Source organism: Anolis carolinensis, chromosome 2 (assembly GCF_035594765.1).
Source record: "Anolis carolinensis isolate JA03-04 chromosome 2, rAnoCar3.1.pri, whole genome shotgun sequence".
NCBI lineage: Eukaryota > Metazoa > Chordata > Lepidosauria > Squamata > Dactyloidae > Anolis > Anolis carolinensis.
Window position 1 is genome coordinate 306,212,552 of NC_085842.1, and position 26,649 is coordinate 306,239,200.

The 26,649-nt window shown below is 38.9% G+C and overlaps 1 long non-coding RNA gene across 1 annotated transcript; it reads right to left on the minus strand.

Annotated features, from left to right (window-relative positions):
- Positions 1-2,969: 2,969 nt before the first annotated feature.
- Positions 2,970-25,282, minus strand: LOC100563041 (O-acyltransferase like protein). Its single transcript, XR_507254.3, has 13 exons — positions 24,566-25,282; positions 23,469-23,608; positions 20,380-20,576; positions 16,838-17,008; positions 15,474-15,576; positions 14,681-14,782; positions 13,138-13,303; positions 11,314-11,393; positions 10,684-10,797; positions 6,383-6,512; positions 5,746-5,932; positions 5,107-5,249; positions 2,970-4,252 (listed from the first exon to the last, which is right to left on the minus strand). It is a non-coding gene; the product is annotated as an O-acyltransferase like protein (long non-coding RNA).
- Positions 25,283-26,649: the final 1,367 nt, after the last annotated feature.

A 26,649-nucleotide genomic window follows, 5' to 3' on the forward strand; every position in this document is an offset into this window, starting at 1 on the left:
TGTATGACTGGTAATGCTGATGCTTCCATCTTGTGCCTACTAATTAATCCTGATATGTATTAAATGTGTGTCAGAGCTTGGAAAGCTTACTTTTGAAGATGAAAACTTCCAGAATCCCCCAGCGAGCATGGCCATAAATTCTGATGGTTGTTATAAAATAATTAAATATGTTAGCATACTAGATTATACTTGCGAAATGCACACATCCATTTACATACAAAAAGTAAACCAAGAGCAGATTTGACCTATTGATATTTCAGGGGTCACTAAAATGGGTCTTGGACGATTTTGGCATTTAGCATAGACGAAGGAGCCTGCATCCCTCCTGACAGCACTTTCCACTCAAAATTCTTTTCTTCTCGGTTCCTTTGTGTTCCAACGGGGATCTAAGATCTATGGGAAAGTGCAGAATGGATAAAAAGGTAGATTTCCAAAAGAGAAGACCTGGGATAGGTACGGGTTAGGATTCATTCTTGCCAGCCTTGTATGCTTTTACATTCCCCCGTCCTATCCCATATTCCCCATTCCACTTTAAAGTATGATCCACATTCTGTTAAATGTGTCTACCTATTTGAAATGTCTTTAAAAAAGTGATTACAGTAGAGTATCACTTATCCAACACTCGCTTATCCAACGTTCTGGATTATCCAACACATTTTTGTAGTCAATGTTTTCAATACATCATGATATTTTGGTGCTAAATTCGTAAATACAGTAATTACTACATAGCATTACTGAGTACTGAACTACTTTTTCTGTCAAATTTGTTGTATAACATGATGTTTTGGTGTTTAATTTATAAATTCATAACCTAATTTGATGTTTAATAGGTTTTTCCTTAATCCCTCCTTATTATCCAAAATATTCGCTTATCCAACATTCTGCCGGCCCGTTTATGTTGGATAAGTGAGACTCTACTGTATTTCTTGCTCTTCCTTACAAAAAAGCCTAGATTGGCGTTTCCACACCTCTTGAATGTAATATATATAGTCAACTTGTTCAATTGCTTGTGAACAATAATAGCCTCTTGTTTTGTTTACAGCATCTAGTAAAACTGATCAGGCAATATGAAAGTATCCAGGCCGTGAGACAAAGAGTCGAACTGACTCCAGCATTGCATTACAAATAAGAACCTGACCCCAGAAGGCCCCTTTTACATCCTTCAGCTCTTTGATGCTTGAAACAAAACCCGCAGGTCTACTCATTCCTTCATCCAGAGGGGATATTTATACAGATTATTCTCATCAATGTTAGATGGAGAGTTGACCTGATCTCTACCCATGTCGAACAAGCCTCCCGAGTCTTAATTAAAAGCTGTGGTTTTCAGATGCTGAGTTGGGCTCCAAAGAATACAGGAGAATGTGGTGGGTAAAGCATTGAAAAAGCACAGGAAAGAGCTAGTTTTGGATGACGAACATTATAGTCGGCTCTCCATAGCGATGGGTCCTGCATCCTCAAATTCAACTAACCACAGCTGATTTTTTTAAACAAAAATCCAAAAAGCAAGCCTTGATTTTGCTATTTTATATAAGAGTTACCATTTCGCCACACTATTGCATACAATGAGACTTGAGCACCCACAGGTTTGGGTATCCATGGAGGTGACCTGGAAACAAACCCAGCAGATAACAAGGGCCCACTGTACTGAACTCCAGTGATGTGGTCGTGATTTTTGGAAGTGCTCTTGCTCATTGCAAGAGCCCCCCAACCATGTTCCCAAGGGGGGAAAAAATCTAGGAAGGAGGTTAACATCCACGGTATGGTAATGAATGCATTTCTTAATTTTTGGCTCAAAATACACACATCTTCTGGACACATTCACAATTGTTTTGAAAATTCACATGAAGCAATGTGAACTTCTTTCATCACTGCATTAAACTGGATGTCAGTAGTTTGTGAAACTCATTTGTATTCTTCTTCTCTCTCATTGAAATTTGAAAAGATGAACAAGCATGTTTTGAAAGACTTGAACTTCAGAGAGGCAAGGAACAGAACATTTGGTGGAACCGAATTGCCTTCTAATTAGAGATGGGCAAATAGGTGCCAACTAAGAAAAGAATGTTTTTTTTTTCTAGTACAGTTTTAAATATATCTACATTGCAGATGAAAGTAGAACACTTTTTAAAGCAGCGGCAAACTGAAAATCTGTAGTAGTTATGCCTACCACAAAAAATAGGAACTCGAGTAATTATAAAGTATAGACTGATGCTAGTTCTGATGACAGATCAAGTTGTTAAGCCATAATCCAGTTCTATTTGACTGAATTTTGCACTCATACACTACTTCTTTCATTCCCATGTAGCTGCCTCCCATTATTAATTAAACTAACCAGACTTCTGCTTCTCATTACTAATTACACTTCAAAGGTGGTAGACCTCTTTCTAGTTGCAACTTTCAGCTATTTATAAGTAGAGTTCATAAACTATAGTTTGATCCTAGCTTGTTTAAATATACAAACATTTAAATTAACTAGAGTTCCTATCATCACTATGTCTGGGTATAAAGTGAAGCTCTACTTAGTTCAAACTAACTCTACTAAGTAAACCACAAGTTAAGTATTATGTTGTTGTCTAAGTGTTGGATAACCACTTGGGAGATCAAGCTTTTAGTCCCCAGTTATTCATAAAATTGGTTGGATGACTCTGGGCCAGTCACCTTCTCTCTCTGTTGACTGGAGAGTAAAGTGAGGAGGAAACAAAACTATGTTGCAGTTATAATCTCAGTTTAAAGTCAATGGAAGAAAGAAAGATTGTTGTTGCTGCTGCTGTGTACATGATGCTTCTACCTTATGGTGTATCTAAGACAAACTTATCACAAATTTTCTTGGCAAGATTTGTTCAGAGTGAATCTACCTTTGCCTTTCTCTGAGGCTGAGAGAATGAGACTTTCCCAAGATCATCCAGTGGGTTTCCTTGGCTGGGTGGTCTTCAGGGTCATAATCCCATGCTCAAACCACTATAACACATTAATCTTGAAAGGAGGTGTATTAATGTAATACCGTACATGATATGTAATATTTACATTTCCAGTTTCTTCCACGCCATGGAGCACATGAAGCCAAGGTTTATTGCTGCTTGCTCTTAAAACTAAACCACATGGCATAACAGTCCATTGTGTATTTCATATACATATGCACTGAGAATGCAATTTATTGATCAAGCCAGACATAGCAGAGGGAAATAATGTCTAAACCATTGTCTTTCAGTGTAAATAAAACTGAATGTTATTATACTCAGCATAAACTTCCCCCAGTTAGAGAATAACAGACCACACAAAGCTAGAACTAAGATTCTATATTCTTGACAGCTCATTGCCTGGAGTCTCTGGCCCCAATCAATGTAAGTTGAATATATGGAGGGGATTTGGGAAAATGCCTTTGCACAAGGGAAGGGAAAAGGGAATAGTTAGTACGGGTATAGGAAATATAGAAACGGTTATTTTCATTTTCCAAAGCCCCTGGATCTTTCCTCTCCTAAGGCCCAGATGCACCCAAACACCTGAAAGCCATCCCGTACCGCCCCCACTTGTTTGCCCCTTCAAAACACACACACACATACCCATGAAATTACTGCAAAAGCAGCTGATGACCGGACCAAATAAGAACTACAAATGACATATCACTTTTTGTTTGGCCAGAACATTTCTGTATAACCCATAAATGGAGAGCATGTGGTCAGAAGTTGGACCCTGGCACTTGCATAGGTGCTTTTCTCAGCTGTATCCATTTCCAAAGCCAATGAAAGAACTGTAAATGGGAAGATCGGGAAAAATGAAGAAGTGAAGAGCACCGTTTGGACCTTTGTATCACACAGTCCTTCTTAACCAAGACAGTGGAAGGACTTTATTTGCACTAAGCCATTATTCCACAACAGTCATTTAGGTCTTCATTGTGGGACCCTGATGAACAGCTGGGATGAAGAACTGGAGGTTAACCAACTGTGCCTTTGCCTTGCATTTTATTCTTGCATCCTTCTTCATGTAATCAATCAACTGTTATTTTGGAGCACCTGTCATACTGTTCCATTTCTGACAGATCCTTGAATCTTGGCTGGGAACTGAGTAGATCAGAGCTCTGGAATCATGACATTACAAGAGGTTTTTAAAAGCTGTTGCATTTGGTCCTTCACAACGGAACCTCTTGGTGCTTGCAAGCCAAAGACCACTTTAATTCTCGAAGAGGCATCTCAACCATCACTGTCAATGCCAATCCAACCACAAATGTCAGTAGGCAATGTCCAAGGAAAAGGTAGAACTAAAAAAGAAAAGTACTCATGAAACAAGTGATTTATGTTTGGACATAAAATTTATAGAGATGGAAAACAAACTGCATAGTGACCTTATTCAGGGCAGGTGAATATTACTATGACTGTTGAACTGGAATAAGTGGAGTAGGAATAGGGAAAGGAGTACAGCAATAGATTATGGTACAGTTCTTTAAAGACAAAACCAGCTGAGAGGAATCTTCGCAAGCATTCACTAGTCTCTGGTGAATATTTGAATTATACTCTCTCTATAGATAGAAAGACAGATAGACAGATACCCTGTTTCCCTGAAAATAAAACATTCCCTGAAAATAAGACCTAGTAGAGGTTTTGCTGAGTTGCTAAATATAAGGCTTCCCCTGAAAGTAAGACCTTGCAAAGTTTTTGTTTGGAAGCATGCCCACCAAACAGGACACCAGAGCATGCAGGATTGTTAAATATATGTACCATAGATTGTTGTACATGGAAATAATGGTAGTAACAAGAAAGTCTTGATAGGATTCACAGTTTGTCTGGTTATGCTGGTTTGTGATGACAACCACTGTACAATATATGATAAATGTTCATTTATTTTGTTCAACAATAAATGTGAATTCTTTGTTATGGAAAAATAAGACATCCCCTGAAAGTAAGACCTAGAACAACTTTGGAAGCAAAAATTAATATAAGACACTGTCTTATTTTTGGGGAAACATGGTAGATATATATATATACACACACACACACACACACACACACACACACACTCTTACCAAACCAAACACCACTAACCTTTTGCAAGCTTAACCCCTTAAATCCCAAGCATTGAGGGTCCCTATGCATTCCTTTTGGATGCAGCACTCACCATATTGATATCTGAATAATGTATAAATGTTTCTTGAAGCCCGTTATACAATAGAATTAACATTGGATGCACCAAATAGCAGGCATAGCTTATCTTTGCAGCCACAGTCCAAATGCCCCATGAAAGCATCCCATTAATGAAACCTGTAGGGGGAAAACATCACAGAACGTTAAGTGAGAAGGTTCATCTATTTATCCTGTGCAAAGAAGTGGAATGTCTTATCTAATTTGCAGTGAACAAAAATATTCATGTGAAATACAGCTACTCAGCCACTTCTGTTGCATCCTATCACCACCCCAAATTGACTTCCTCCCCTGCAGAATGCTGCCCCAGTCCCTATAGAAAGTATGGGGGAAATACCACCCTATTTTATGCTTTTTGTGAACTGTTTTAGGTCCAGAATAAGCCTTTTCTAAAGCAATGTTGCTTGATAGTTATAGTTCAAAGAGAGAGAACTTTCCCAAAGTGCAGCCAATACTAAGCTGACACATTTAAGAGGCAGGAACACTCACTAAACTTGGAAAAGTCATAGATAAATAAGCATATTGCCAGGTTCACTTTCTCACTATGCTGAATGGATCTGAAGATCTACTAACCACCACAATTAAAAAGGAATCCCATTATTTCTCCATACAGTACCTCCATAGCCTTCTTTGCATGCAAAAATGATCCATCCCACAGCAGCTGCCCAAACTGTCCTGTGAATGGCTTGGTATAAAGCATGGGCAGGTGAATAATACTTGGAGGTGCCATCTAGTGCATAGGCCAACAGAACTACTATGAACATAGAAAACATTGCACAAAGCCAACCTATGAAAGCCTGCATCTGTAGAGACACAAGATAAGAGCAAGGTACCATTAAGGTTTCATTAATCAAGCATATTGAAAAATGCAAGGAAATGCTCACTGGCTCAACCAAGTGGCCAATTCAGATACAGCACTTTGGGAATTCTGAAGCCCCCAGACCCTGGCCAAAACTGCATTGCCAAATATGAGCAGTAAACGTCAAGTTACCATTTCAAATGGACAGGATATGTAGTTTGCTAATGAATTGCAGAGACAATACATAAAATGCAGTATTACTAGTTTGCCACCTAAAATTCTGTGGTATGTGCCCAGGAGGTGGTTGTGGTAGGACTGGCTCCCAAACCCATCAACATTGCCAACTCTTGATCTTATCATTGCTTTGTTGGAAATACACATGGTTTATAACCAACGACTAACTGCAGTGTAGATAGATGCTATTTTTGTAGTGTTAAGCACCCCTTTCATTTACCTTTGTTCTTAAAACTGGCATTTTCTGATGGTAGATGAAGAGCCCTAGAATGATGCCAACTAGAAATGGACCATATCGGCAATAAGGTTTTGAATAATACTCCATGAAATACATCACAGTAGATGTTTTCCTGCAAGAAGATTGGAAGTGTTTATATTATAGGTTTGAATGAGCTGAAAGAACATAAACAAATAACCATTCCCACTTTAAAAACGACCCTTCTTATGTAGATAAATATGAATATTACTTCCATTAAGAAACTAGGGCAAAAACAGGACTGTAAATGGAAATGGCATAAGCCAAGGATTCTCCTCCGAAAAAAGGACTGTATAATAGCACCAGCTGTTTATTTACTTCATAAAATTCACAGATTTGGTCTTTTAAGAAGAAAACAAATCAGTTATGAGTCATTTGTATGAAAGCTCCCCAGCTCTCTTTCCTTTCCCATCTCTCTTCTTTCACCTATATCTAGGTCAGGCTTAGAGTGTGACTGCTCCAAAGTCACCCACTGAGTTTCATGGCTCACTGGGGACTTGAAATTGGGTTCCCTGAGAAGGCAGCAAGCCCCAAGACTTATTTCCAGGAACTGCATAATTGCTTTTGTTTGCAAATCTTTTATCACCTGGTCAGAAGAAGCAATATAAGATATAACCAGATCCTTTCTCTTCTGAACTCGTCTAACGCCCAACAAGACTCTTGAGTTGTCAACTTCTGATTTTGAACTCAGATTCTTCAGGACATACATGGAATAACCTATTTTTTTTGGTCAGTGACTGTTCCCAGGGTTTTAACTTCCATGGTGTAGTGGGCAAACATTCTAACTTGGGGCCACATGGTGGGTCGGAGCGGGGTGGGTGGGCAGGAGGGGGGAAAGAGGTTCTCCCCAAGCCCCTTTGCTACCCTTTCCTCCCCTTCTTCTTCTCTTTTGGAGGCAGAAAGTGAATGAAACACAGGAAATGTTTGGATCCTAAAAGGGTTGGCCTTGGTCAGGATAAGATGTTGGATGGGAGAGAAAAAGTGTATCCATTAGACCCCATATTGCCTACTCCTGATATAGAATCCTAGAATCCTACAGCTGAAAGTCCAACCCCCTGCCATGTAAGGAGGCACAATAAAGGCACTCCCAATAGACAGCCTCTGCGTAAAAGCCTCCTGAGAAAGAGACTCCACCCCACTCGCAGGCAGCCTATGCCACTCTCCAGGAAGTTCTTCCTAATCTTTCCAGTCGAATCTCTTTCCCTACCATTAAAACCCATTGCTCCCTTGCGCCCTGATCCAAGGCAACAGAAAATCATTTTTTCCCTCCTCCTCAATGGGACACCCTTTGAAATCTTGAAACAATATTTTCATGTTCCCTCTCAACCATCTCTTCTCCCAGCTAAACATCGCCCAGGAGGAAAAGAGGAAGGAAAAAGAGAAGGAAGGAAGGGAGGAAGGGAGGAAGAGAATGCAGGGAGAAGGGAGAATTTATTTATTTATTTATTTATTTATTTATTTATTTATTTATTTACAGTATTTATATTCCGCCCTTCTCACCCTGAAGGGGACTCAGGGTGGATCACATTGCACATATAAGGCAAACATTCAATGCCATAACATAGAACAGAGACAGAGACAGACGCTCACACTCATGACCTCTTGGTCAGAGTGATTTGTTGCAACTGGCTGCTAATCAGCCTGCGCCACAGGCAGGAAGGAAAAGCAAAAGGGAAGGAAGGAGAGAGGGAGGAAAGAGGGAAGGAAGGAAGGAAGAACGAAAGGGTGGAAAGGAAGGAGAAGGGGGGAAGGAAGGGCGGGATGGAAGGAGGAAGGGGAGAGAGAAGGAAGGAAGGGAAGGGATGGGAAAGGATGGGATATGGGATGGGATGGGATGGAATATGGGATGGGATGGGATGGGATGGGATGGTGAGAGAGAGGAGGACCACATCCGGCTCCCAGGCCTGGGTTTCCCCATACCTGGTGTAGTAGGTTGAGCACCGGACTACAATTCTGGAGACCAGAGTTCAAATCCCTGCTCTGCCATGAAACCCATTGGGTGATCTTGGAAGTCACATTCTCTAAACTTTAGAGCAGGAGTCCCCAAACTAAGGCCCGGGGGCCGGATGCGGCCCTCCGAGGTCATTTACCTGGCCCCCGCCCTCAATTTTATAATATAATATTTTATATCATTTTAATAATATATTGTATTTACATATAATATTGATAATAATATTATAATGTTATACAATATAATACTAATACCATATAGTAATATTAATTGTATGTTATATATTACATATAATATTACAGTTTAGTGGTATCATTCTTTATAGTAATATATAATGCTAATATTGTGCTATGCTAATAATATAATATATTGTATGTACATACAGCTGCTCTGAGTCCCCTTCAGGGTGAGAAGGGCGGGATATAAATGTAATAAATAAATGTAGTAAATGAATAAATAAATAATTTTAGACTTAGGCTTGCCCAAAGTCTGAAATGACTTGAAGGCACACAACAACAACAATCCTAATTCACTTGACTATCTCATTGGCCAGAAGCAGGCCCACACTTCCCATTGAAATCCTGATAGGTTTATGCTGGTTATGATCGTTTTCATTTTTAAATATTGTATTGTTCTTTCATTGTTGTTGTTTTGCACTACAAATAAGACATGTGCAGTGTGCATAGGAATTTGTCTGTTTTTTCCCCCCAAATTATAATTCGGCCCCTCCACAGTCTGAAGGATTGTGGACCGGCCCTCTGCTTTAAAAGTTTGAGAACCCCTGCTTTAGAGGAAGGCAATAGCAAACCTCTTCTCAACAAATCTTGCAAAGAAAACCCTGTGAGAGGGCTGCCTTAGGGTTGCCATAGGTTGGAAATGACTTCAAAGCAGAGAAGGACAACAACCCAGAGAGGTTAAGATTGCTCTGACCATGCTGTCCTTTCCCCAGCAGCTGAAACTTTTTCTATGTCAACAGAAGTTTTTGAACTGACTGCAAAGACTTTTAAAAGCATGCTGTTCTACTGCTTTTTCACTTGACCAGTAATTCTATTTTAACAAAAAGATGTTGTATTCTTTTACCTAAGTGGTTTATCTGTATCTGCGTTATGTTTTGTAAGCTACTGTCAGTCCTAATTCTTGTGGGAAATCGGGACAGAAATGTTTACATAAATAAATGCAGTCAGCCCTCTGATTCCACGGATTCTGTTTCCATGGAGTCAACCATCCATGGCTTGAAAAGATCTGCCCCCCATCCCACAAAAAAATCCAAAAGGCAAATATGATTTTACCATTTTATATAAGGGACACACTTTTACTATAGTAAAAGGTAAAGGTTTCCCCTGACGTTAAGTCCAGTCATGTCTGACTCTGGGGGTTGGTGCTCATCTCAATTTCTAAGCCGAAGAGCTGGCATTGTCCATAGACACCTCCAAGGTCATGTGGCCAGCATGACTGCATGGAGCGCTGTTACTATACTTTTATTATACCATTACATAAAATAGGATTTGAGCAATCATGGATTTTGGTATCTCCAGTGTGTGTGCTGGAACCAAAATGTAGTGGATGCCAAGGACCCAAGTTTGTTTCCCAACCCCCCCCCCCTCCACACACACACACTTTCTCATTTAGAATTGACAAAAGAAAAGAACAACTATTTCTCCAGACAGATCCACTTTATGTAAGCTCACCGTTCAGTTTTGAATCCATCTCCCCAACCTACCACTAGGTGTCCTCCTATTGATGGAAATTACCAGATTTATTCAAATCTAATGCTAACCTTTTTTGGCTAAATTACCTTCCCAAAATTCGGGTGCACATTAGATTTGCGTCATATGGTAATCTTCATGCTGAGTCAAAGCAAAAGAGAAGGCTGCTTCAGGAGCAGCAGGAGCTCCTATTTGAGGGATGCCATCTCTAATTTAATTGCCATGGCTCAATGATATGCAATACTGGAACTTGTAGTTTGGTGAGGCATCAGCATGATCCCAAACTACAGTCCCCATCACCCCATAGCATTAAGCCAGGGTTGTTAAAATGCTTTCATTCTACAGTATAGATGCACCCAAGGTCTTCTTTTCCATTGCTGACAGCTTTAGTGTCCTAACACTTTTATTTTTAAAGAAGAAATTCTAAGCATGCTGCCATTGTAATGCACAACTTTTTGTGCCACATTACAACCAATGCACTTTTTCCCACTGTGCATTACATTAGTCAGCAACTACTTTTATTAGTTTCAGAGTTTTGAAAACTAAGGTGCACATTGGATGCGATGGCATATTAGACTCAAATAAATTTGAGTATCTCAAGACCTCACCTCATATCATGTGGATTTGCAACAGGAAGTCTATAAACTGATGAAAGAAGGGCTGTAACTGTGAAAGTTGCCAGAAACAGGAAGGTAACTGAGATGATCAGCCAGTGTTTCCTTCTGTCAAAACAATAGAAATGTCAGCAACAGATGGGACGTTTTCCATGGGTAATTGCAGAAGGTTTATAGGACAATCGTTTGCCCCGAGAACCAGAGGGTGGGGATGAGTGGAGCAGAGAGAGCACAGGCAGAAAAAGATCCCAGTAACAATACAAATAATTACATTTATTTATATGCTGTCTTTCTCCCAAAACTGAGACTTGAGGTAGCTTTCAATTACAAGAGAAAAAATGCAGCTAAAAATATGCAAAAAGTGAATGTTAAAATAACATTAAAGTAGTCACAATATTAAAACAATTTCAATCTAAACTTTAAAGATATGTAAAAAAAGAAGAACGATGGTTCAAGTTAGTCCCATCTAGCAAAACCAGAAGAAGCATTCACACCAGCAAATGCTTCTGGAGGTGGCTCCACACACACCTCTCCCCACAATTTCTCAGAACACCACTACTTCCACAGGGGTTTATGGGTAAACATATGGCAGACACTCATTTCCTTAATGAAAGGAATACTCACTGGGTGGAGAAAAAGACCAGCAGAGGCGTTGTGAAATGGAACTGGAAATCATTTGCAAGGTACCAGGTCCACCCATTGCACTGAAAACAAGGCAGGCAGGATGGGAAAAGAAATGAATATATATACACACACACACATAAACACACAGACTTATATATACAAGTTGAACATCCTTTATCCAAAATGCTTAGACCAGAGGTCTTCTGTATTCTAGAATACTTGCATATACATAATGAGATACCTTGGAGATGAGGTCCAAGTCTAAACATGAAATTTGTTTATATCTCATGTATACCTTATATACATAACCTGAATGTAATTTTATATACAATATTTTAAAAATGTTTTGCATGAAACAAAGTATGTGTACATTGAACCACTAGAAAGCAAAGATATCTCAGCCATGTACGTGAACAATTTTGTGTTTGGAGTATTCTGGATTTCAGAATTCTGCAGAAGGGGTACTTAACCTGCATATATGTGTGTATGTGTAAATGACAAGAAGATCCTCTGATTTGAAAGCCCTTCTCCGAATGTGTTTATAAGAAAACAATTATCCTTCCTAAGTCATATCACCAGCCTTCTTAATTTCATGATCTGGGATACAAACTCATCCAGCTCAAAATATGAATCAAGCACCATTTCCCCAGAAGTTTAAAGTAATAAAGAAAAATCTGTGCATGTGTCATCACATCCAGAACTTGAAGTCACACAATTCTTTATGAAACTCTCATATTGGGGTCATCCCATGATCTAAATCCCATAGTTAGTCCCAATGCAAAAATGCCCACTGAATTACCAAAATTTATGGACTCATTATTAAATGACCGGTTCAAGTGGGCTGTTTGAATGACAACCAGCAACTGGACTTAAGCAGAACTAACACAGAAGGACTGAAGCTCAAAGCAGAGCAGATGTTCTTCATGCAAAAGCTCCTAAGTTCAATTCCTGGCCTCCCCAAGAAGAGTTGGAAATCATGTGGTCCTCCAGGTATTGTTGGATTGCAAATCTCAGTAGACTACAAAAAAAAATGAAAGTTGTCATTTAGCAACATCTGGAGAACTGCAAACCCCCACCATTGAGCTGTATGAAATCTTGGAAAGTCAGTGCTAATCCAGAGCAGGCAATATTGAACATGATCAAAGATTTGTCTGACTTGGTAGTCAAGGTAACCAACTTTGAGCTAGATTGGACTGGCTCATCACAAGGCAGCTTGGATACGCATGCATAGAAGTGTTTTAATGATACAATCAATAAAATGTTGCTCAGTTGCTTTGTGATGCACTGTTAAGTCACCCAACCAAGCACAAAAGAAGGCATATCCATTAAGTTTATTCTCCTAGGTGTAATATAAAACTGCTAAAGAAGTTCCCTGCCAATAATGGGGACATGAACATGGACACCCCACCCACTACCATATGTGCAACTTAACCTTGGCACATACATGATCAGAGTACGAAATTCCTGACAAAATTGAAGAAAGTTATTTTTTCTGAAAAGTTACTTGGTGCAGAGAGTGGAAAACATACTTTTGGACTGCAGCTACCAAATCCCTCAGCCAACATGGCTACTACATTGGCTGAGGATTCTGAAAGATGTAGTCTAAAAACAGCTTCCACGTTGTCAGGGTGGTAGTCCTTTCCTCTGCCACTTAATTTACATAATGTGCAGCATGAGGGTATCACTCAGAACGGCTCTGCACAGGAGGACCTGACTCATGTGGTTCATCCTATATCCTTCCATCCAGAAGAACTAGAGAAGAAAGTAATGGAAACCGGGCTACTGCATGAGCAATTCTTTTTGCTATTCCATGTATAGACTTACAGATTCAGATCCAGCGATGAAATTGTTGATCAGAAATATGTTACTCCACCACGTATTTCTACAGTTATCCACCTCAAGTTTTGAGTATTCCCATAATGGTCCCCAAGGAATAATGGAATACAACCCAACTAAAAGACACACAGAATACATATGGAGTGGCTGAAGCCTGCAAATGCAACAGCAGAAAAATGTTAGGTTACATAAAGTCACGTATTTTCAGCATCTTGATAGTCACCACAAAGCTTACAACTGATAGCTCCTGCAATCCAGTGTCACAAAATATTTGCACCTGGACTGGAAGGACTTCTTTTATTCTCCCCCCCCCCCTATAATTTTGGTTTAGCACAAGTAGTTTGTGATGGACCCAAAACATCTTCAAGGAAGAAATTCAGAGTCCAGATAATCCATTTCCCCCAGGAATGTCTGAAGTTGATTAGCCACATATCCAAATACGTTGTCCAAAAAGAGAGATATTAGAGATGAGCAGATCGAGCCTGATCTCTCCCTAAAAGCCAAGATGAATAAATTGAGGGTACCTTATGATGAGATGATATGACTCACTAGAAAGGAAAATAATGCTCGGTATGGTGGAAGGTAGTATGAAAAGAGGAAGACACACTGCAGATAGATAAGATCCAATCAAGGAAGTTACAGTCTTGAGTCCGCAAGACCTGAGTAGTTGATGACTTGGAAGTCTCTCATTCATAGGGTTGCCACAAGTCTAAGTTGACAATGACAGTCAACAACAAGAGACAGGTTGCTGGTTTTTACATATCTATAGATCCAATGAGATCCTCTTCAGAAAAGGTCACAACACAGCTTCGTTTAAGGCAGTAAGCAGTTCTTTGATATACTTAGGTATTCGTCACCTCCTAGATCCACCCAGCGTCTCTGTCAGCTAGATATTACCAGCCAAGATGAATAAGAGTTTCTTTGTGATGGGACAAAATAATTCCATAGTCTTGTCCACACCTCAAGCTGGAATTTCAAACCAAACACATGTGAAGATTTACTTAGTAGGATCCAAAAGCTTTAATGAAAGGTTCTCCTTGGCACTGAAATGGCACCAATGCTGGAGCCAATCAGGTCTCTGAGAGAAGGTATTCCACAAGCAGATTACAGCAGGGAGCACAACTCTTTGCTTTCATTTTGGTAAATGCAGGGAATGCAAGAAATATCATCTGCGATCTTCAGTTTCTGTTCTCTGTGCCACAGATCATGAATTCCCATTTGGCAGTGACACTGAGATACCCCTAATCTACAGTGAAGTTCATCCTACCAAGAAACATCACTTCTTCAGTATGCCAGACATCATGGCTAGCATGTTTTCAGCATTTATGGCTTCCTCAGTTCTGAGCAAATCCAATTTTTTAAAAATTTTCTTGGATTGTGACATCGTTACTATAAACGTTATTTTTATGGGGTTATTATAAACCATTTTGGGATTAGTGCAAGTGAGAAAAGAAAGAGAAATGTTTTCTACAGAATTCTCAAGAAATTAATTCACTGAACAACTGAGAGAGGAAATACCAGAAAACTGTACCGGACAAGTCGGCTCCAAAGGTATTTCAGTATGATGTGGAAACCCAGATTTTCTCCTGAGCAATTCAACAGATTTATGAAAGACCAGGAGCTCAGTAAGCCACTGTAGGGAAAGAAATTGATATTAATGCACAACTCTTTTCCAAAGCTTTTCCTCTTTGTCATTCTTTCATGTATCTGTTTTGTTGCTCCTGAGGTTTGAGCTCATCAGCTTGTGTACTCCTTGAGACAATGGAGGTTGAACAAAATGGAACCAAAGATCCTGAATGATAGACAGTATTTATACGTGCTATCTGCTAAGAATTGTCACTGGTTATTGCTTTTAGTTCTCTTTATGCATAACGTGCATAACGTGCTGCCATGAGATGCTAAATTCGCATTCAAACCCAGTGACCTTTAGATGTGTTGAACTGCAGTTCCCATAAGCCTCCAGCCAGCTATTCTGGCTGGGTGATAATGGGAATGGCAGTCCAACACATCCAGAGAGCAGAAGAGAGTGGGCTCTTCCAGAACAGTCTGAGGAAGTGTGAGTTCTCACAATTCACAATACCAGTTGTTCCATTCTTGGGATGGGGGCACTGTTCTATCATTCTGTGATAGAACCACATCAATGCATTCCTATCTATGTATCTCTTATAGAACTTCATCAACAAATGCCACAACTTCTAGCAAACTCTACACACATTTGCCCATTTGGAAGAGCCCTCTGTTAATTCTGCAACAACAAATAATGTTGACAGTTTCAATACCATGGAGCAGTGTTGGTGCCAATGTGTAATAATATTGTGACTTACCTAATGAGGAAAAATGTGTCCACACCTAAGTAAAATGGTCCACTGAGAGAATATATGTAGACAGGATTTTTTAGGACTTTTGCTTCCCACTCCAACTCATTATCTGCAGCAACAACGTATAAGAAATAGATATTAAAGCCAAACACACCTCAATTTTCAAAACCCTGAAATAAAAAAAGTATTTGCTGCCAAATGTAATACTCAGTGGCAAACAAAAATGCACTCTTTGTAATTTGTACAAAAAAAGGTGCTCATTACAGTTGCTGTGTTCTTAGAAGTCCTTCTTTAAAAACAAAAGCACAAAAGCTTCCAGCAATAGAAAATAAAACCTTGGGGTGTATCTATGCTGTAGAATATTCTACTTTAATTGCCTTAGTTCAATGCCATGAAATCAGGGGGGTGTAGTTTTACAGGGTCTTGAGCCTTCTCTGGCAAAAACACAGATACCTCATCAAACTACAAATTCCAGGATAGCATAGCATTGACCCATGGCAATTAAATTAGAGAAGACGTCCCATATGACACAAATCTAATGTGCAACCTAATTTGGGTGAGGTAATTTAGCCTTGATGGCATACCACAATACACATTTGGGTTATATGTATTTGTAAGGTTGTTTTATTGCATTGGTATGACTGTATGTTGTTGTTTTATATTTGTATCACTCCTTTCTTTCTTTCTATCTGTGTGTGTGTGTGTTAGATTGTATGCCATTGGCAGCACTACTTTCTGTTGTGATTTTATTTGTACACTGATGGTCCTATATAAATAAATGATGATATAATAATACTTAAAGGAAGAAACTGAAAGAAAACCTGGAAAAAGAAAAAAACTAACTATGGCAGGGAAACAAATCAGACATTGATTAAATTCACTAGAACAAGACAGGATGTGAGGGTGCAGTTCTGAATAAGGGAATTTAATGGTGCCCCATCACCAAAGACAGGATGTGAGGATAAGATGGCACAAGGAGTCTTAAGTCTGGGAGTATCCATTAAAAAGTCCCTCTCTCTCAAGTATATGTAGCAGCTTCATTTCCACCACTTATTTCAAAGGACCAAGACAATAGAAAAATACATTTATAATAATGATGGGAGACATGAACCAAAGCCTCTGAAACATGGCCGCTTTCAACTTCATGACTGCTTAAGAACTTGTCATTCTGGCTTCATGAGCCACCTCTTCACATTTGGTTATGGGCCACAAAAATAAAGCCAGGCATATTTGATAGAAAGACACAGCCCACAAACCATAACCCCTATTGTCAACTATGGAATAAAACAGTGGTTGACTTGATAAATGAAGGCAGTCGTGAGTTTCTTTTTAATCATAAATATAACTGCATTAGTACCTTGAGCTCCTACCTAAGTTCTGCCATGCTGTCATCTGACTCGTATGTCCAGAAATTATCCACAAAAGACTCAGAGTTCTGATGCCATTTAGAGCCAAGGAAAGGTCTTGAGAAGGTTTTATCACCCAAAGGGCTGGTAGATTTTTTTGCAAGGAAAAACATTTCAGGATAAAATCCAAGGTCCCTGAAGAGTTTAAAAAACCAAATATTAATTCTAAAACATTATTCCATGTGCTATATTCTAACATATATTATGCGTGTCATGACAAGCAAAGTGAAGAAAGGTTCTTGCTTTAACCTGATAGAAAATATAATATGACAGGTGCCTGTCTATTCATGAATAATCCAGTACAGTTTTTTTTCTTTATTTCAGATATTTCTTCACTGTGTTGTCAAAGGCTTTCATGGCCAGAATCACTGGGTTGCTGTGAGTTTTCTGAGCTGTATGGCCATGTTCCAGAAGCATTTTCTCCCAATGTTTCACCCACATCTATGGAAAGGCTTCCTCAGAGGTTGTGAGGTCTGTTGGAAATGAGGCAGGTGGGGTTTATATATCTGTGGAATGTCCTGTCTGTTTGAGGCAAGTGTGAATGTTGCAATTGGCTACCTTGATTAGCATTGAATGGCCTTACAGCTTTAAAATCTGGCTGCTTCCTGCCTTAGGGAATCCTGTGTTGGGAGGTGTTAGCTGGCCCTGGTTGTTTCCTGTCTGAAATTCCCCTGGGTTTTTTTTTTAGAGTTGCTCTTTATTTACTGGATCATGGCCATACAGCCCAGAAAACCCACAGCAACCCACTATTTCCACACTGTCAGTCATCCGAATTAATTTTTAAGATAATGTATAAAATGTGGGTTTAACATTAATCATGTCTATATAAACACATACAGCATTAATAAAAGAAAGGATGTTAGCCTATATTGTATGAAAAGCAATATTTAGAATTACCAGCAAAAGACTGTCTTGATTTAAGTGAAAGATGTCATTAGATAACTATACACTTGGGAGAAAGGAAAGATGTGCTCTGTTATCACTTCTTTCATTACTACGTAAGAAAAGTATGTGGGAGGGTGTGACATTAAAGCTGCTTCAGCCTCTTTTTCTCTCCCTTCCTTAGGCTTCTCCTTAAGAAGGAAGTAGAAAAAGGGATTGATAAGAGATTTATAATATTATTTTATGATTTATACTATTATTTTAGTGTTTATTAAAAACCTGCAAAACAGCTAGGGCATGAAAAGCGAACCATGAAATAGGGAGGTAGTCCATGAAGCATGCCATGCCACCTAAAATGATGAAGTAGTATCTAGTAAACGGGATATAACTTTTTGAGATATATATCCCTTATCTGAAATGCTTGAGACTGAATATGTTTTGGATTTCAGATTTTTAAAGGTTTTTGGAATACATGTATTTACATAGACGTACATAATGAGACAACTTGGAGATGGGTCATTTTGGTTTTGACTAGAACACATCCATGTGCAATTACTATAATCTGCAGTTCTGAATAAGGGAATTTAATGGTGCCCCATCACCAAAGTATTGGGACAGCCCAAATGGCATTTTCACATCACTTGGAGAATAGCAAGCTGAGTATAGTCATCTCTTTTGTGTGCATATGCATGCATAGAGCAAAAAAGCAATATCACAAAATAAAACCTTGGACAATATCTCTGCTTTAACTGAAATATTTAGTTCATTGTGGGAATATATTATTTAACTTATTCATTTTCAGATTCATCATTAAGATGGCAATCCATCCCGACATTGGCAGACACCATTATCTTGCCATGGGATTCAACTTCTAACCCAGTTTGCTTCTAGATGAGGTGGGCTTCACCTCAAGTACAACAAACATTTTGGGCTGGCTTTCATGTGATCCAATTGCTTAGATCACACATATTTTTCTTATCACTCTCATGATGAAGGAAAAAAGCTACACATGTATTTGCTGTTGACATCATTAGCATAAGAGAAATCTGAAGACACTAAGTCAAAATGCCAGAAAACCTTTACAATGTAAGCTATATATCTAAATAGCCCAAATACCCAATAGTTAAATAATAATAGTTTAAATAAACAGCCTAAATGGAAGTAACAGAACTACACACCATGCAGTGATTGATTCCATGGAGCCACCCAAGCTGCGATTCATAACTGGATTGTGGCCAACGTATCTTAACAGTAATAAGGAGGGAGGAGGGAGGGTACACGATCCAAGCCAATGGATTCAAATTACAAGTGAAGTGTATAACTAAACATTACAAAAATGTTCATCATAGTATGGCATGAATACACATGTCCAGTGTGGAACACATCTCACCACGTTAAGACAGTGGATGTAGCTCTTAATGAGACATGCCGCATTATCACAGAATGTCTATGCACCACACCACTGGAGAAATTATACTGTTCAGATTGCACCATCTGACATCCACCAGGAAGTAGCAGCCAACAATGAAAAGACCAAGGCAGATCTTCGGCCCATCCCCTGTTCAGACATCAGCCAGCATGCCAATGCCTTAAATCAAGAAATAGTTTTCTACGATCTACAGGGATACTTGCAGGAACACCTCAACAAGGGAGAGTCCAAAAGTGACAGGCTAAAACCCAGAACCTCAAGTCATGGCTGATACTGAATGAGAGACTCCCTCCTGGGCACACAGAAGACTGGGTGACTTGAAAGGCCCTGAACAGACTGCACTTTGGCACCATGAGATGCAGAGCCAACCTTAAGAAATGGGGCTACAATGTGGAGTCTACGACATGCGAGTGTGGAGAAGAGCAAACCACAGACCACCTACTATAATGCAATCTCAGCCCTGCCACATGCACAATGGAGGACCTTCTCACAGCTTCACCAGAGTCACTCCAAGTGGCCAGCTACTGGTCAATGGACATTTAGTATAATGTAAAGTTTTAAAACTTTGATTGTGTTTTTAAATACATTACAATTGAACCCTTGGTTTGCTTCTGACAAAATAAATAAATAAATCATAGTATGGATAGTTCAACAGTGGAACAAATTATGTGAGGTGGTAAAAGTGCTTTCATTTGAGATTTTTAATAGGGTTTGATGACCCTCTATCAGGGTTGCTGGCCTGGCAGATTTCCCTTGAAATTTCTTTCAACGATTTGAGAAGGAAGAAAAGGAGGTGGAGGATCAAGAAGAAATAGGGATGGTTAACTATGGTGGTGTCTGTAGCTAATAGGATCTCAAGATCAAACTTCAAAGACTCTAGCAGAAACCAGTACAGGTGGAACCGGTGGTGATGGGCACACTGGGTGCCATGCCAAGTGATCTCAGCCGGCATTTGGAAACAATAAACATTGACAAAATTACAGTCTGCCAACTGCAAAAGGCCACCCTACTGAGATCTGTGCGCATCATCCAAAAATACATCACACAGTCCTAAACACTTGGGAAGTGTTCGACTTGTGATTTTGTGACATGAAATCCAGCATATCTATCTTGTTTGCTGAGTCATACAATGTCATTGTGTCAATAATAATAATAATAATAATAATAATAATAATAATAATAATATCCTTCCTACTTTGTTTTGAATCATCGTGATTATTTTTTTCTTCTGCTTTTAGTTTTCTTCTAGCTTTTTCAGTTGAAGATGGGCTTTCATGATTTGCAGAAAGCAAACTCTCTGATGGCAATTCATCGTGCCTAACTTTCTTCCATCCATCAGCAACGTAAATAGTCCCAGCGAGTGGCAAGATGATGAAGAAAATGCTAACAAACCTAGAGAAAATAGAAGTTTATTACTATAGAGTGGCAATCAGCCCTGGAAGGCACGATGTTTCAAGACAGTATCCAGTTTAAGCCTCTAAATGCACACCGTTCCCCCCTATTTCTGTACTTACAAACAAACTCCTACAAATGCATCAATGGAGAAAAGGCCCGTTGTGCATCTAGCCACCTGTGTGAATGAGACTGTTGAATTCAGAGCAAACGGAGATGGGAAAGGCAATAGAAAAGAGATGGTCTTGAATTTAAATACATCTGTCAAGAAAGAATAACGTTAATATTCCAGAGTCGGGATAAAACATCACTTTGCCGTCACAGATCTTAGCAAGGAAGTAAATGGAAACATCTGCCCTTTTAAAATTCCAGGAAGTGTTTGTATTCGGCACACAGAATTTTTATTGCAAATTTTCTTTTTGAAAAGTTGTAAATGGTTACACTCTTCTCTCGCTCACATCTTCCATCTTTTTCACAGGGAGATGGAAGTAACGGAGCTGTTATAAATCAAATGGGTAGTTAGACAAGCGCCAGATGCAAAGTCTAATTACATGCTACCAACAATGGCCTATGTCTTAGAATAAGCACTGAGTTGGAGTAAGGAAGAATTTCAAGAAGTAAAGTGGCATCACAGGAAGGGATCTGAATTCTTCTTCCAGGTTGCTCCCCAGCCCATCAATCTGGTTTCCACTTTCAGAGCCTGACTAGGCAATATGCCTTGGGCATAGACTGGAAATGTCACAAAGGATTCAATATCATCCTTCCTCCTGTTGTTTCCCAGCTTGAAACCTTCCTCACCCTCCCCAAATAATGACCAATCTTCCCTTTCTGAGCAAGGTTTTGGAGTGTGTGCTGGCCTTCCAACACCAGGGATTTGTGGATGAAATGGATTAACTGGTTTCAGGTCTGGCTATGGCTATGGAACAGAGACAGCTTTGGATGACCTCTGGAGAGAGCTAGACAGGGCGGAGTTTGTCCCTGTTGGTTCTCCTGGATCTCTCAGCAGCTTTCAATACCATTGTCCATGGTATCCTTCTGGGTCATCTTGCTAAGATGGGACTGGGAGGCACTGTTTTCAAGTGGCTCCAATCCTTCCTGGAGGGCCGTACCCAGAAGGTGCTGTTGGAGGGCTCCTGGCCATTGATCTGTGGGGTTCCTCGGGGTACCATTTTGTCCCCCATGCTGTTTAAACATGTGCATGAAAACGCTGGGAAAGATCATCCGGAGTTTTGGAGTACAGTGCGACTTATATGCAGATGACACCCAACTCTACTACTCCTTTCCACCTAATGCCAAAAAAGCTGTCCTGACCTAAGTGGAATAGGTCCCTTATGTGTGTGAACCGACTAGTTTAATCATTTGGAACATACGCGAGGAAATGGAAAAGAGAAAAGGTCTAACTCAACTGTACTTTAAAAGACAAACACACCCTTGCAAACATTTATACAGCATATAGCAGATGGATGTATTTTAGATCTTTAGATAAAAGTGTCATCATTAACAATATGTGTTATACAACCCAGGCATGGTTCATTTACCTAACATGGCAAGTGTTGTAATTTCCTCTTCATTGCAGGAATTGGGGACACATATTCCATTGTAGTAATCAATTCTGTCCTGAGAGGTATAATGTTTTTAGTGCCATAGTTGAATAGATTTTAGAAAAAGAGAAGATTTAAGACCTGATATTGGCAAAAGAAACAAGCGAAGCAGATAGCCCAAAATGCATTGATTTCTATTTCACTTGACAAATCTTGGGTTTATGGACACCAGTGAAGCAGTAGACATACTAGAGCACAGGACTCATGGGAAAGATTACTATTTGAATCTCTGGAGAACTACACATTTTGTGTAATAAAGACAACGTTTAATTGATCAATAGTCTGAGTTGGAAGAAAGAGAAGATACAGCACATGTTCAAATCCTTCCTTCACACATTTATGAAAAAGGTGCTGGAAGAGTTTTATGGATAATTTAGACTGCAAAACAACAACAACAACAACAACAACAACAACAACAACAACAACAAAATGGATCTTAGAGCAAATCAAGCCTGAACATTTGCTAGAAGCCAAGATGACTAAACTGAAACTGGTACTTTGGACAAATTATGAGACAAGAAGACATACTGGAATAAACAAGAATGCTTGGTAAAGGAGAAGGCAACAGAAAGAGAGAAAGACCACATTATAGATTAATTGTTTCTAATCCATGGTCCGGAGTTTTAAGACCCAAGGACAGTTGATGACTCTTTGAGATCTCTCATTCACACGGTCACCAAAAATCAAAATTGGCAACAACCAACAACAGCAACAATGTATCTGCTTATGTATATCCATCTCACCCTTAGATCAAATCAGGAGACATGGTGTTATGGTTCTTTCTAAAAAACAAACTTGTGGCAGAGCTTCACAGCTCAGAAAATTACTGTTTTGGATTATAACTTAGACTTCCCTAACCAGCATGGGTACTGATTTGGGTTTCTAGGAATTGTAGACTAAAAAGATAACTTTTCAAAGCTCTGGATACCTGAGTGGAAAGTCTGTGCTTTCCTCATAGCTATCCTTTGATCTTCATGGATGAGCAGGCACCTGAGCTCTAGTACTTGAGTAAAGCAATGACAAACATGAGCCAAATATTCTAATTTTTTTTTTTTTTAAAAAAAAACATTTATCAGGTGGAAGATTCCACAATCTAATCCTCCTCCTCCTCTTCCAGCTCCAGCTCCTCCTCCTGAATTCTTAAAGAGTAGTATCATGGCAGATTTTAAAATGGACCTTATATCTTTACTTTAAACTTTTGTCTCCATCTCAATATATTTCCTCTGAGGGAAAAGCAATGAAACAACCATATCTTTAATACTACAATCAACATCCCAAAAGAGTAACACACCTGTAGTACTTGGAGTTTGCAATACTGCCCTTGGAATTTTCCAGAAGGAGCTTCAGTGGAAATGCACTCAGTATATGATCCCAGTCTGTCCGTATTTCCACCAAGAACATTGCTGCTGGGTTTTCCAATAGAATCATACACTGTAATGTTAAAGAACAGAAGCTAAACAAATGCACAATGCACATCCAGAAAATATGGCCAAATTCTACACTGGTGTAAGGAACTTGTGGTTCTCAAGACATGAGACTATCTGACAGCTGGCCACACTGATTGGGTCTAATGGGAGTTGGAGTCCAAGAATTCTAGGAAGGCCAAATTCCCTATCCAAGGGGCCTCTTCATTCTCCGTGCAGCAACCAGGGATTGGAGTTATGGGGCAGCAGAGAGAGATGGGCCATTGACAAACACCAACTAAGAAGAAAGCCCTGGACAGCATGGTGGTGATAGCAACGTAATAGTTGCTAGGCCTGTTTCACAAGAATTATAACTTCTAAGTAACTGCTAGTAGTCAATACTTCGTCCTAGGTTTCATCAAGACTATGGTAGACACGGTTGGCCCATGATAAACTTTTTGGGTAATAGGAAACCTTTCAGGTCAAGGAGGCCCTAACCTTTCTGTCATAACATTTAGATTGGTCTGACCTTTTTGTTCTCCATGTAACAAAGAAAATGTTTCTTAAAACACCAGGCATTCTTCTTTGGGACTAGCCTGTCCCTAGGAAAAGAAACTCAGGACCATTGGTTGAGGGATTCTGGGATTTGCAGAACTGAAACAACTTTTTGAACGAGTGCTTTGGAAACCATTTCCAAAGCGAGGCTATTTTCCAAGGTCTGTTTCACTGAAAATATTCAGCTTCAGAAAATGAAAATTTCTAGCTGATGAGTACCTTTGCCAGGGGTTTACTAGGTGGCATGAATTAAGAAATGTATCATTAGTAGCTTGGGAGGGAAACCTTGTCCCATAAGAGAGTCCAACCACCTGACTGTTGTGTTGCATTTTGATATCTTGTAAGGAACATCGGATAATAGGTAAGTTATACATACAAATTCACTTTCCAAGCAACTGAGACAAGTACACTCTTTTAGAAATATACTTACTCTTTATGGCATATGCTTTAGGTTTGTCAGCATTCAGGTCAGAAAGGAATTCAGTAACATCTTCCCAACATCCAAGTGTAACATTGATGGAGTAAGAAACACAAGGCAGCAAAGATAGCAGGACAAGCTTCAATACAGAAGGCACCATTTCTCTCCCTCTCCTAATTTTCTTTAGGCTTCTTCTGTTAGATCTCATGCAGTATTTAAGGACTTCCAGCCCCTCATCTTAGATGAACAGAAAATACAAAACTGCATCCTAATCCAAGAAGGGTCATCATACATTGAAAAATAGCTGCAGCGCAATGGAAAGTGTACAAAGCATGAACAGTCATTTGAAAGGTACCAATGTTTCCTGGGTATCTTCCCCAATTTCCTGTGTCCTTTTATTCAACAACTACAATTTGTTCCAGAGATTAAGACATGCATAACCTTTTGACGACATTCTCATTATTCTCTGCATTTGTACACTTCCGTACTTAGTCACACAATTATGAGAACCGTTACTCACCCAGAATAATCTATAGAGTATATCTGCACAGCTTGGAAAAATTTAATTTTCTGGTTGACATCTCTCCCTCAACCCTACAGCTAGGAAACTGTAGAAATTGTTATTCAAATGCATGACTTTCCCAAGTTTTGAGCTTGGCTCAACTTGAGATCTTGAGAACTTTGTGCAACTCTACATGACCCAATGGTGACCCAAGAAGTTCCATAAAAACCTGGGATGGTTGGGAATCAGGATGGTGGGTAAGGAGGAGAGCTTGGCCTTTTCCTCTCCCATCATGGTCGCTCAAGATCAGTGGTTCCCAACCATTTGGACTTCAGCTCCCACAGTTCCTAACAGCTGGTAAGTTGGCTGGGATTTCTGGGAGTTGAAGTTCAAAACATCTAGAGGCCCAAAGGTTGGGAACCACTGCTCAAGATGATATTAATAGTAGGAAGAAACATCTCATTAGTAATAATATTATTTTACTATTATTGTATTTACTGCCAGGAAATACATACCCTGTTTCCCTGAAAATAAGACAGGGTCTTATATTAATTTTTGCTCCCAAAGATGCACTAGGTCTTATTTTCAGGGGATGTCTTATTTTTCCATGAAGAAGAGCTCACATTTATTGTTGAACAACAAAATGAACATTTATTATATACTGTAAAGTAGTTGTCATCACAAACCAGCATAACCAGACAAACTATGAATCCTATCAAGAATTTCTTGTTACTACCATTATTTACATGTGCAACAATCTATGGTACCTCTTGCAGTTTAGGTTTCACAAGGTTTCCACGCTGATTTCTCTCTATTCTAGTTTCAATGTAGTCATGAACGATGAATAATATAATATACTATAATAATAATATGATAATATAATAATAATATAATGATATACAATATATTAATGAGATAATATAATAATAGGATATAAAAATAACAGAATATGATAATAATATGGTATTAATAGGATAATATAATAATGGGATATAATAACAGAATAGCATAATAATATAATAATAATAGAATAATAGAATAGAATAATAGAATGGAATAGAATGATATAAAATATATTAATAGGATAATATAATATGGAATATAATAATAAAACAGAATATGCTAATAATAATAAAATAATAATATGATAATATAATAGAATAATAGTATAGAATATGATATAAAATATATTAATAGGATAATATAAAATAGAATATAATAACAGAATAATATAATAATATGAAAATATAATAGAATAATAATAGAATAATATAATGATATAATAATAATAGAAAAATATAATATGATATAAAATATATTAATAGGATAATATAATAATGGGATATAATAATAGTAACAGATATGATGATAATAATATGGTAATAGAATAATAGTATAAAATAATCAGTTTCATGGCATAGGATTGGAATAAGGATGAGAGGAGAATCCCTATGCGTCCTGTACCTTTAAGAAACAGAAAGAGCAGGAAAGCCCTCTTCTTTCCTTCCCTCCCACCCTCCCTTGCCCTGGCTCCAGGAGCCAATCAGAAGCCTTGGGGGCAAAGGGAGCATGGCCAGGACAGAAGGAAGGAGGC